This window comes from Manis javanica, chromosome 5 (assembly GCF_040802235.1).
Source record: "Manis javanica isolate MJ-LG chromosome 5, MJ_LKY, whole genome shotgun sequence".
NCBI classification, from domain to species: Eukaryota; Metazoa; Chordata; class Mammalia; order Pholidota; family Manidae; genus Manis; species Manis javanica.
In genome coordinates, this window is record NC_133160.1 from 165,567,351 (window position 1) to 165,580,156 (window position 12,806).

The following is a 12,806-nucleotide window of genomic DNA, read 5'->3' on the forward strand; positions in this document are numbered from 1 at the left end:
TTGAAGGTAAAAGGGTGGAAAATATTTTACCATGCTAATGGTAACTGAAATAGAGCTGACATTGCTATACAAATATCAGAAAAAAATAAATTCCTTTATGACAAAATTTTTATTAGAGACCAAAAAAAAAAATTTGGTAATCATAGGCAGGCCAGACCATCATCAAGACACGAAAATTATTAACATACCTAACATACCTGCATCTGGAAAAGATGTGAAATGCATAAAATAAAATTAAAAATTAACAGAATTTAGTGGACAAATAGAAAATTTAACTATCAAAATTAGAGACTTCAGTACCCAACTTTCAATAATGTATAGAGCCGTATAGAAAATCAACACATGAATGGAAGGTTGACCAACATCCTAGGTCATTTAGACCTATGTGATATTCTTCTAAAGTACACAGGAAAGACCATAGGTTAGGCCATAAAGAAAGCATCATAAATTTTAAAAGGTTATAATTACATAAAGCATATTTTCCTACCATAATGGAATTAAAAAAAAACAATAACCAAGGGACATTTTGGAAATTGCCAAATATTCAAGAATTTAATAACACTTGCCCTTGACTTGCTGCATAGGGTGTAGGCACTGATGCAATGAGGCTGAGCTAGGAGAAATGTTTGAGGTGGCACTGGTAAGTAAACCAGGAAAATAGCGCATCGCCATCAGGGTCAGGAGGAAGTTAGCCTCAGAGAGATATAAGTGTGATGAAGAAGAAAAGGTCACATCAGAGAGAAGAAAATTTCAAGGAGGGAAGACTGAGAAGAACCAAGCCGAGGAGGATGCTAAAAACAAGTTTAAGAGAAGCACTACTTTATGCTGAGGACTCCTTTAGGAGACAGTAGAATAAGGAACAGAGTGCACATTAGGAGGGCTGTCAGTAACAGAGGCAGGAAAGGGTGCACCGCATGTGCTGGGATCAGAAAGGAAGTCCGGACAAGTGCAGGTGTAGACGCTTTGAAGGTATGTTTACTCTTGGTCTGCTCCCCACAGTGCTCTGCGGAAAGTAGGAAGGACTGGGGGAAATTACTTAGGCTTGTTAAGCCTGTTTCCTCATCCAAAACGTGGAATAAGGACATCTCCTTAGTAGACTTCTTCCTGGGACAAGAGTTAAACTGAGATGTGAGGCTTGAAAGCAGCTTGTAGTAAGTAGAGGTGGTGACACTGTTGCAGGCGGAAGCAACAGTAGGTGTCAGAGATGGAGGGTGTCAGGACCATGGACAGGGTCAGTGGGTGAGGAGCAGGCTGGAGTAAAAATAAAATTCATAAAACCCAGGCCGTAAGGCAAGTGGGGGCCTGACAGGAAGCCATCGTGGGTCAATTGGAAGAAATTAAATTGAATTTTAAGTGCACTAGGAATATACTGAAAGGTATGAAACACAGTGCAAGATGTCCTGACTTAACGTTTTAACAAGTTTTGGAGATAAATAGTGCTGATAGCTACCCAATATTGTGAATGCAACCAATGATATTGAATTGTACACTTAAAATGGCAAATTTTGTGTAATGTTTTACCAAAATTTTGAAAAGATGGGGAAAAAATCTATGGTTGGAATGGGGGGAACAGATTTGAAAGAGGCAGGGGGGAATCAAAGAATGCAGTTAAAATGTAGAAGACTCTTCATTAAGTCCTCAAAAACATCATAGCATGGTAGGAATCACTTCCACATGTAGAAACTGGGATACACGGACTTTCTGGAATGCCAACATTTGAAAGACATTCTGAGACAGAGTTGGGAGATTTAATTTAGTGCTAAGCTTTCCTCTTAGCACTAAATTAAGAAATGCGTTTATCCCCAAATTCATGTCCCTCTATGTCCTCATTGCTTAATTTTGATTTTTAAATAAGCTTTGCTTTTCATTTTGAAGTCTCAGATATGGATTGTCTTTCTTCAACAATGCACGAAAATTCCCATCAACAGAAATATTAATAATTCTTTTATTATAACAGTGCAATTATGCCATATATAGCAGCAATTATATTACAGACATTAAAATCGTCATATTGTCTGAACTTTTTGGCAGAAAAGACAATTAAGATATTTTCCCATTTAAGTGGTAGTTATTTTACTATTTGTCATACTGCCTATTAAAAGGATACATTTTGATTTTTTAAATTAAAAAACACTACAGAGAATGAATTTTAAAGGGATTTTTTTAATCTGCAATTTTTTCAAAAAGGTCTCTTTCAGGGGATTTGTGTCAGCCTCATTATTCTTTTTGCAAACTCTTACAGTAAGTAAAAATGAAATCTTTTATACTTAAGCTTCATAATAGAAGATCTGCAATGATAAGTATAATCAGAAGAAAAGTGTAGCAGAATTCAAGTACCTTTGACAATGCTTTAATCACATTGGGCAATTGAACACATTTGTCCAGAAAGAATGAATTCCAATAACTAAGATTTAGGTATTTTGGTTCTAAAAGAATCCCACAAACTCCCTGATCAGCTAAAGTAGAATTGTCTTCAATTTGCAATAATAATTTCTGTAATTGGACTATGAAAATAGAAGCAGGGCAATGCAGTCTGAGAGTGATTTTGATATGAGCTTATATCTATGTAGTACAAAAATATGTTTGATATTTATCTCGGAATACCTCAAAGAAGTTTTGGCACTTGCGTAGGTCAGAATAATTATCAATCTCATGAAATCATTTTATTTCATAGAGAGAAATACCTCTGCAACTATAATTCTGGAACATTTCCATAATATCAATCTGTTCATGGTCATCTTTGGGCAATTTACTTCACCAACATTTATTATTATGAGCCTAATCTATGGTGTGTGTTGGGTTTAAGATGAATTAGCTGAAATTTTAGCATGGTGAAGAAAGGGGGTAATAGTTTTGAGGTACTAAAGACTTGGTTGTACCACTTTTTCATTGCAAGATCTTAAAAAATTCCTGTAAAAATTTTCTTACTCATAGTAAATTTCTTTTTCTATAAACATAGACATACAATTTATCTCACATGGCTATTATCAGAATTAAGGAGGCTAATTCACATGAAATGCTTAGCACGGATCCTGGGGCCTAATATATGTTCCTTTAAGGTAACCCACTTCCTCTGTCTCTTGGCCTCAACAAGTTCACATTGGTGATAGCAACTGAAATTTTTAAATATTGCTAAACTTACTGAATATATGCACATTTATGTATTGTTCATTTACTCATCTATACAACAAATATTTATTGAACTTTTTCTATGTGCTAGACCAGCACCTAGATATTGGGAAAATAGCCAAACAAGAAATCATCCCCAGTTTCATGGAGTTTACATTCTAGTGTGAAAGACAAAGATAAATAATAATAGCATACATTTTTATGGTACTTAGCATGTTCCAGGGACTGATCTAGGTATTTAATGCATGTTAGCCCATTTAATCCTGAAAACAACCCCAGCAACAGACACCACTATTATTTCCATTCCCACTTTGCCTTTGTGGAAACTGAAGTACAGAAATATCAAATAAGTTACCCGTATTAGTATGTGGCAGAGCTGCAATTCAAATCTAGGCAGATTGTTTTTCAAACATGTCTCTTACTGCTGTTTCCTTAAGCATGTAAGGAATGTAAGGTTGGGTGTTTAGTGGCACACAGAGGTAGGAAACTAGACAGCTGCCCATCATTCATGGCGAACTATTCAGAGTATAATGGGAAGCTGTTAGAAAGTTTTAAGCAAAGGAGAGATGAAAACACCTTTATGTTTTATAAATTCAATCTAACTATTTTGTAGGGGCTGAGATTCAGGGAAAGCTGTGAAAAACTGTGAGAAGAGCTCGGATTTGATTTCAGAATTCCAGGGAAATGATGAGGACTTAGACATGGGGACAGAACTGTTGATGTGGGATCCGTCTGGATGTTTGGCCTACGGACCTTGCTGATGGGCCGGATATGCAGAGAGAGGTTTCAAAGATAATTTCTCTGCTTTTGTTCTGAGCGACAGCATGGGAGGTGGTGCTGTGACTGGTGGTAGAAAAATGAGCCGGGAGGTATAGGGAACAAGAATCTTGTTTTGGAATTGGTGAGTTTAACATGCGTATCTAGAACCCACTTGAATATACACATCTGGAGCTTAGTGAAAAATTAATGGTTAGTGATGAAAATTTAACTGTATTATATTGTGACCTCTAAAAACACAAGATCAAGTAAGTTCTTACAGTAAGAAAGTATAGAGAGGAAAATAAGAAAATTTGGGAGCAAAGTCAGAGGGCTTTGAAGTACATGGGGACTGAATCATCAAAGAGCGTGGAGCCAGCAGAGGAGGCTGGGGAAAGAATGGCTAGTGAGGCCAGAGAAAACCCAAGGAATCAGAAAGATCAGAAGCCAAAGAAGAGCATATGCCATTTAATTGTCCTTAGTCTTGCTGAGAAGTGGGTATGATTATCACCCACAGTTTATAGGTAAGGAAAGAGAGGTTCCAAGGAATACATAACTTGCCCAGGGTCACACACAGTGGCACTGTGATCCTCATTTTAGACCATACTTTTATCTTTTATATAAATGTATTCATATATATTTGCCTATAAAGGTAGGCTGTATATATGAAAATCTTATAGCATATTTAAGTATGCTGTACTATATATTTTTTAATATTTATATACTACATATGTTCAAATATTAATGAACATATTTCCTACTAATTCTATAAATAGTACTAGCAATAGTACTCTAATTAAATATATACAAAGCCTTTCCAGATGCTAATGAGAAAATTAATATTAATTTCTTTCCCTAAAATAATACAAAAAGGGTAATACAGCCCTTGGGGCCTGACAAATAATTGGGAATTTCCCAGAGTGACAGAAATGGCAGGAAGAAGTGGCCTCCTAGACAGAGAAATCAGTATAAATGTAATGAGCAAAACCAGTATAGAGAGAAGTGCATTGTCTTAAGGTTTTGTGTGTGCACATGTGTTCTATTTATTTTATTCTGGAGTGTGTGAATTATAGGAGCAGAAAGGCAGTGCTGTAGAGAAGAGGAAAGAAAAATGACATCAGATTTTGTAGCTTTCTGAAACTCTACAAATAAATATGCACCTTCATCTATAGGCATCGTAGGAAAACTGAACGTTTATAAGGCAAAATAGAACATCACCGTCACCCATGGGAAAATCATTTTGACTCCTGCAGTTGGTAAATTATTTTTGTTGGTCCAACGCTCTTTCTTTCAGGGAAAGGCTTGCTCTTCTCTTAACTGGTTCTCATGGAATGTCGATTCTCATGCCTTCCCTCGCGTTATCCTGAAGGATGGAGAACTGGCTCAGGCTGTGACATTTATAGTGTACTCACCTACTGGGCCCAACAATCGAATAAGGGCAACCCTTGCCATTTTCTTGTATATTATATAGCTGTCAAGATGATGAACCTCTCTTTTCACTGGAGCTGCAAATTTGGAACTCTAAGAAGCTAGCATCTCCAGTGGTTGGACTCAAGTTGTGTGAAAGTAGAAGTCTGCAAAAACAGATGTCTCTCTGCAAATACATCATTCCTGTTCTAGCCATTTCTGAAACACTGTTCTCACCTAGACTCCATCATTAAATAGGTAGTTCAATTCCTTTGACCCTCAAGTATATCTGAGCGCTGTCTATGAGCCTGTAGTGGGAAAACCTGCAACATATATTAGCTGGTTTCATTAATAAATCTGGTAAGAAATGAGGAAGATGCACCTATGGTAAAAAAAAAATTAGTAATGCCCAAGGGACATATTTGAGGCATTTTGGAGGGAACTGATGTTCAATTTAATTTAACATAAAGAATATGAGGGTTTTTGGAAATGGAATGCTTGTTGATGTGACCATTCACACCTGAGCATTCCACACCTCTGGCGTGGCCAGTGTGGAGAAGACAGATGAGGAAAGTTTATTGATATGTTTAAAGTGAGCATTGCTTGGTGCTTGTGGAATTTTAGGAATTCCTCAAATTCCTTCCTTGTGTAGATGAAGGTATAGGGTGAAGTGGTAAAAAGGCAGAAATGATAGTATTGAAGACTAAAACAATGTCTGAATTGACTGTAGGTTGGGAATCATTAGCATATTCATGATATGTGACCCGTGGGAGCTGACAAATGTTTTTAGAGAAAAAATGAAGAAGAATGCAGGGAAAGATTCCTCCAACACTACTGCCTGTTCTTTGAAAATGAGGTCAGGCTTCCTCACTGGTGTGTGCTCAGACACCGGCGCGCTGTGGGTATGAGCGCACGGGTGGCCGCATGAGGCACAGTGCTAGGCATGGGATGTGTGCAGTACCTTTAATCCTCCTAAAATGCTCTGAGGTGGTTTTCCATTTCTTTCTCCATTTTACAAGTAAGGAAAGTGATAAGGTCACTGGCAGTTTAAAACTGATAAAATTCCAGAGTTTTATGATTCTGTATTCAGTTCTCTATGTGCATGCCTGTGCGTGCAAAAAAAAACCCAACTAATCAAAAAGATGCTTATACCAAAACCTGTTAAAAGTATCTCTACATTTTAAAACTATGCATTTATCTTAAGGTCATTTTTTATACACAGTCAGCGGCATCAAGTCCTGTGGGGGCATTCTGACTGTCCCAATGTCAAGCCAAAATCAGGCAGAGCTTGGCATTAATCTTTACTGTACGGTTGTTGTGGTTTCATAGAAGTGTGTCTCTTACTTGGCACTCTTAGAATGGAGATAGCTTCACTTTCTCAGAGACTGTTCAAAGCATTAAGCTAAAATAATTTTTTCTGAACTATGAAGGTTTAGTAGACATACAGAAATGATTAGTTTTAAATTAGTTTTTTTAATACCATTGGTGATTATCATTTAAGTTATTGTGAAAGAAATGACCCCATGAAAACCAGCATTTGACATTAAATAAATGAATTCATAGTTGGGGAGTTCTAGTTCACTGTTCTTATATGCTTTTATTTAAATATATTCATATGTACTAGAGGAATATAACCATCCATGATTAAAAAATAAATCAATAAAACCAGTAGCATCATCTAATTTAGTCTGAAAATATTACTTTAATGTACTCTGTTTAGGGTATAAGCTTTAATAGATATCTTTGTTTTCACTTATTTTTCTATTCCTAGAAAATCTCACTTCGGGAATAATGAATCATATTAATTAAGTGTTACAATGTAACTAAGCAAATGTACTTGAAACTGTAAATAACTAAGTTGATAACCATTAACTATTTAATGATGGTTAAATATTTTACAAATGTATGATGCAATTTAAAAGTGAAATAAAAACAACAGATTAAGAAAAAGGGTAGAATGAATATTTGGCTTTTTCCCTATTGGATGTATCATGTTCCACTACAAAAGTGGACATAAAAGGACTTATTCCTCTAAGACTTCTCTCAGAAAACCTCACGGACAATCAAAGATTCATTATTTTGTTTTAGTTCTTAATTGACATCAGTAGAGGTATACTGTGTTACTGGCTTAGGTTTGACTCCAGAGAGAAAAACTTCTATTTATTTTCAAAGATTTAATTCCCCCCAGCTGTGATACTTTGACCAATTAATTGCATTTTTATGTCTTTATGTTTCTTTAAGTGTAAATTTGGAAGATTAAGTCTTCCCCTATTTTCTCATACTTTTGATGCAGGAGCCAAAGGAAGTAAGGATGGCCATCATTTTTATATAGGTCTCAAACTCACAATTTCAGTCTCTGAGCAATCAGAGGAGGCTACACAGCACTTTCTAGGATGTAGTCTGGCTGGTCTCTGCACCAAGGTCTCATCAAATGACCACTTTTTTAAGTGAATGTTGAATTCTGAAAGCCCGATCTCCTGATTTGCTGGTCTAGAAATTTGCTACTTTGGCAGTATATGTTTAGTCAGATTCAGAAGAGAATGATGAATGCACCAACATGATGAACCTTTATAACAAATGTTAGCCTGTTAGAGATAGCCATTATCTAGGCTGCCCCACTGAGATATCTTGGAAGCCACATAAATCATCAGAGAATACTCACTGATTACATAATTAGTGCAGTGATACTCTCAAGGGATACTTCATCCTGACGGACTGTTGCACCTACACCCCTCTGAGGTTGCTGGGATGTTTGGGTCCGGCTGAGTCCACCCCAAACAAAGTACTAAAGACATATGTATGCATTCCTGTTCTCTGTCTCCTGCTTTTCCTAAGCTCCAAGCAGAACTTCTCTTTCATTAAGATCATGTTCTTGGAAAATGCCTTTCTGTGATCATTACGGTCATTGTATTAAAACAAAGTTTTTTCTACATTCATCTGCTCTTCAGCAGATAATCTTTTGAGTTAATTCTACTTAGATGAGTCATAAAATCATTAATTTAGGAAACAATAGCTAAATTTACTTGAAGTTATATGGAGACATGCCACTTTCAAAAACTAAGCATTCATAAGTAGAATAATTTCATTATTTCTACTCTTTATTTATTCTGCATAGTCCATTCCATGTTGAATAGTTTATAACATTGTTTTAGTTTCTAGAGGTTTCAAGAAGAGGAAACTGAAATTCAGAGAAGTGTAATAATTTTCAGTGTTAGTCAGGAAGTTGTCAGAAGTATTTGAATCTAGGTTGAACACAGTCCAACATTTTAGCCATTATGCTATTTAAAAATAAAATCTCAATATCATAAGATAATATATCTGAGAGTCCTTTATAACTATGGGTTGACATGTAAAATGGTCCCTTCATAATCTTCATGAAAAAGCTAATGTCATATCACCTGGGTTGATTTGAAATCATTCACGTAATATACTATTTGCTCCAATGCATTTATATCAAATAATATGCTTGATCCTCTTGTTTATTTGTTTAAATTATTTCTTGGCTACTATCTTCTTGGAGGGATAGTAGGTCTTGGAGAAAGATAAACTTCCCATGGCTCCATTACTTACATATGTAACCAATATACTTTATCATTGTTAAAAACATGCAATGTTTACTATTTATTCATATGCTTTTACTGTTAGGCATTGAAATCCAAATAAGATAAAAATAAAGTCAAATATAGGTAGTAGCTCTCATGGAGAGAATAATTTAATGAGGAAGATATACAATAATTAAAATCATGTTATTACAAGGAAGAAGAACATAAACAGTGCTGGGCTGATAAACTGGCTACTGGAGCAGAAAAAAAACAAAACAAAAAACCCCAAGATGCCTGTGATATAAACACTAACACCGTAGCCGATTTCAAGCTACCCAGCGAGCTCACAAAATCCCTGAATATTTTCTGATCTGCTCTTGTGACCTCCAGAAGCAGGTTCCCACCATCACTGAGTGTTCGGGAGGAAGGGTTTTCCTATCAAGAAACTTCCATGAACATCAGAAGCATTAACTGAGCTCGCTCATAAAAATCACCTCATGGAATTTTACGTTTGCAGAACCATCTTCTATAAACCCCAGTGCCTTTTTATTCCACGTGTCTACTTACGATTTTGTTTGCTTCTATTTAATAGATTTAAGATCTGTATAAGGTTTTAAAAGCTAGAAACTTTTTTCTAACTGTTTCTGGAGTTTTTTACAGAGCCATGGTTTAAATTACATGGTAAAACATTTGTATTCGTGCTTTAAGAGTCAGAATACATAAGAAACAGAAGGCAAAAAGGTTTTTAAGAGTCCCAGGAGCAAAGAATAATATACATGCTGTGATCGATAGATGGGATAAAATGGTTATCTACAGGGCATTAATTTTCTCCAGGCATTCACGGTCCTCTCTTGAGAGTAAATAAAGTCAACGTTTTTCCAAACCTTTGTGTTGAAACTTTCATTTATCCTTTGCTATCTTAACTTTTTTTTATTTCTCTTTTTCAATATCCTTTTCAAATCCATTACAATGTCATTCTTACTTCATATTTTCCTTGGACTTCCATCAAACCCTGGGTTTTCATTTCTTTTCTCTTTTATCTTAAATAATTGCTGTTTCTTCTTCTTCTTCATCTTTTTTCTTCTATTAATTAAATTGTATTTAGCACAATGCAGTTTTCTAGCTCTGCTTTAGCAAGTTTGGAAGCACTAATTGAAATACAATTTGCATATATGAAATGCATAGATCTTGTGCACACAGTTTGATGAACACTGATAAATACATGCATCCATGTAACAACCAGCCCAGTTAAGATAACGAATATCTCTATCACCTCAAAAACTCCCTCGTGTTTTTTTCAGGTGACCCTGAACCCCAAGGTATGTCCTGTGTCCTGACATCTATCATCATAGATTGGTTTGGCCCATTCTTGAATTCCACACAAATGTAACCATGCAGCATATACTCTTTTGTGCCTAACTTTTTAGAATTTGATACAATGTTTTTGAGATCATTTTTTTGTGCCTTTTATCCATAGTTTATTCCTTATAATTACTGAGTAATAAATATATCATTATATGAATATGTAATAATTTGTTTATGTATTCTCTTATTGATACACATTTGGGTTGTTTTCAATTTTGGCTATTTATCAATAATGTTGCCACAAAAAATGTTCTTCAGGTCTTATATAGGATAAATGTCTGTATTTTTTGGGGGGGACAGGGTGTAAATACCTTGGGGTGAAATGGATGGATTAAAGGCCAGATGTATAAATAATGTTATAAGAAACTGCCAAACTATTTTCCAAAATGGCAATGGCATTTTATCTCCTATCAACAATGTATGAGAGTTATGATACTCCACATTCTCACCACATTTAGTGTTTCCTGGTTTTGGTTTATTTTTAATTTTAGCTTTTCTAGTAGACATGCAGTAGTATTTCACTGCATTTTTAAATTGCAAATTCCTGATGACTGATGAAGTTAAGCATGATTTCATATGCTTATTAACTTTCATATATCAGCCTTTGAAGAGTTTCATTTTTCCCATTTTTTAATGGGTTGCTTGCATTTTTATTCTTGATTTGTAGAAACTCCTTATGTATTCTGGATATGAGTTCTTTAGATATTGTGATAGATTTTGTGTGTCTTCATTTGTCTACAAAGATTTCTGAGGTGTAGAAATCTTTTTGTTTGAGTCAAAGTTATGTCAAAGTTTTATATATATACGTATATATGATAGATACATAGGTAAACTGATAGCTAGCTAGATGGATAGATGGTGCTTTGTGTCCTGATAAATCTATACCTCAGAGATATTATCTGTCGGTTGGAACTTTTGTGGAAGAGAGAATTAAATGGAATGAAGATTGCAAAAAGATTATTGGAGACAGCTATATATTTTAAAAAAGGATAGAAGCAAGATTAGGCAAAGGGAATCATCACATTGAGATGCAGATCTGATAATCTGCTAGTGCCACAGGGAGCTCAAAAAAAGATTGCGAGTTAGAGGGGTCCCATGTTGAGCTGACAAGGGTGGATTACTGGTCCACAGTCCTTCTCTCACTGACCAGGACCACCCCCAAGCAGACAGCCATCTTGGAGGGTGGTCAGAGCAGTATAGCTGCCCAAGTACAGACCGTACCAAATCTGTCACCATCTACTCCTCGTTCTGTGTGGATCCATTGCTTTATAAACATTTGGAGAGAAGCTCCTTCAGGGTTTTGTAGACCATGTTTCCTGATAGGACTTAGAATTGAAAGTTAATGGGACATAGGATAGCCCTGAACAATTTCTGCTGAAGATTCTGGGCTATAGCTGAGCTTCACTGACTTCTTCCAATGCCATTAAACATTCCCTTTGCCTTAAACACTCACATTTGCTATTCTCGGCGGTTGCTCGGTGGTATGAAGACACATACTCTCATTCTTGGAGGTGACTAATCCTTCATTATGATACTCCTCTCAAACCAGGATTTCTGGACATGTCCATTCACAGATGAAGACCCTTCTTCTTACCTTTCAGACTCTGGACAGAAGAATCCAAAGTGTTCATTAGAAGCTGTAGCTTCTAGTTTTTAAAGTCTAGTCCCAGGTGTGGAGGTAGTACAGAGCCGTCCACTGCAGGACCCTACAGTGAACTGACTTATGTATAAAAGAATCTTGAAACCTTTCTTCTTTATCAGTTCTCCTATAGGAACCTCATGCAGCTGTAAGTAGAGAAAAGGGTGCCTGTACAACCATGTAAGGCAATAGACGGACCTATTGAACGTGATACTACGTCCATGAAGCTTGATGTATCCTTTGGCCATGCCTGGGCTCAGTTATTGTGTACCATTTCCATCCTGTTATTGATGGCTCCTGGGCACAAAGGATATTTGACTTAGTGGGTCTGATAGGATAAACCTGACAATGGTAAGTTCTGAGTGCACCATCAGTTAGCGCCCCGTCACCAAGCCTGCCACGTCTACCAGAATCCAGTAGCATGCCAAGAACTGTGTATCAAAAGGTACGCCTTCCTTGAAAGCACTGAGCATGGCTTTGCCCAGAGTTTCAGAAGTCTCCCTTCTTCCATTCTCCCACGGGAATTGTCATAAATTCCACACTGTATCTTTTACTGCTGCTGAAACCTCCAAAGTTTTAGGGCCTTTTGCATCTTGTGGCCCAAGTTGATGGGAGGCTCTCATCACTGCATGAACTTTCTGCAGAGCCACTTCCTGCTGTAGATCTCACTCAAACCTGGCAGCTATTCATCTCGCCCCGTATACAGGACAGAGCTATATTCCTCCAGAGCCTGCAAATGTTACGCTTCTCTTTTAGGTTGAAGGTGGGGTGGTGGTTAGGAAACAATAATATGACCTTTGAATGGAAGAGGGTATCCTGGAACATCCTTGATCATCAGGCCCTTAAAAATGTCACTGAAGAGGCAGATTTTTCAAACTTACATGGCTTGTGTCATGCCTCTAGAGAGTGAGTATCTTTCCAAGGCCTACAGTATGCCTGCCATTTCTTGCTCATCCTGAATGAGACTA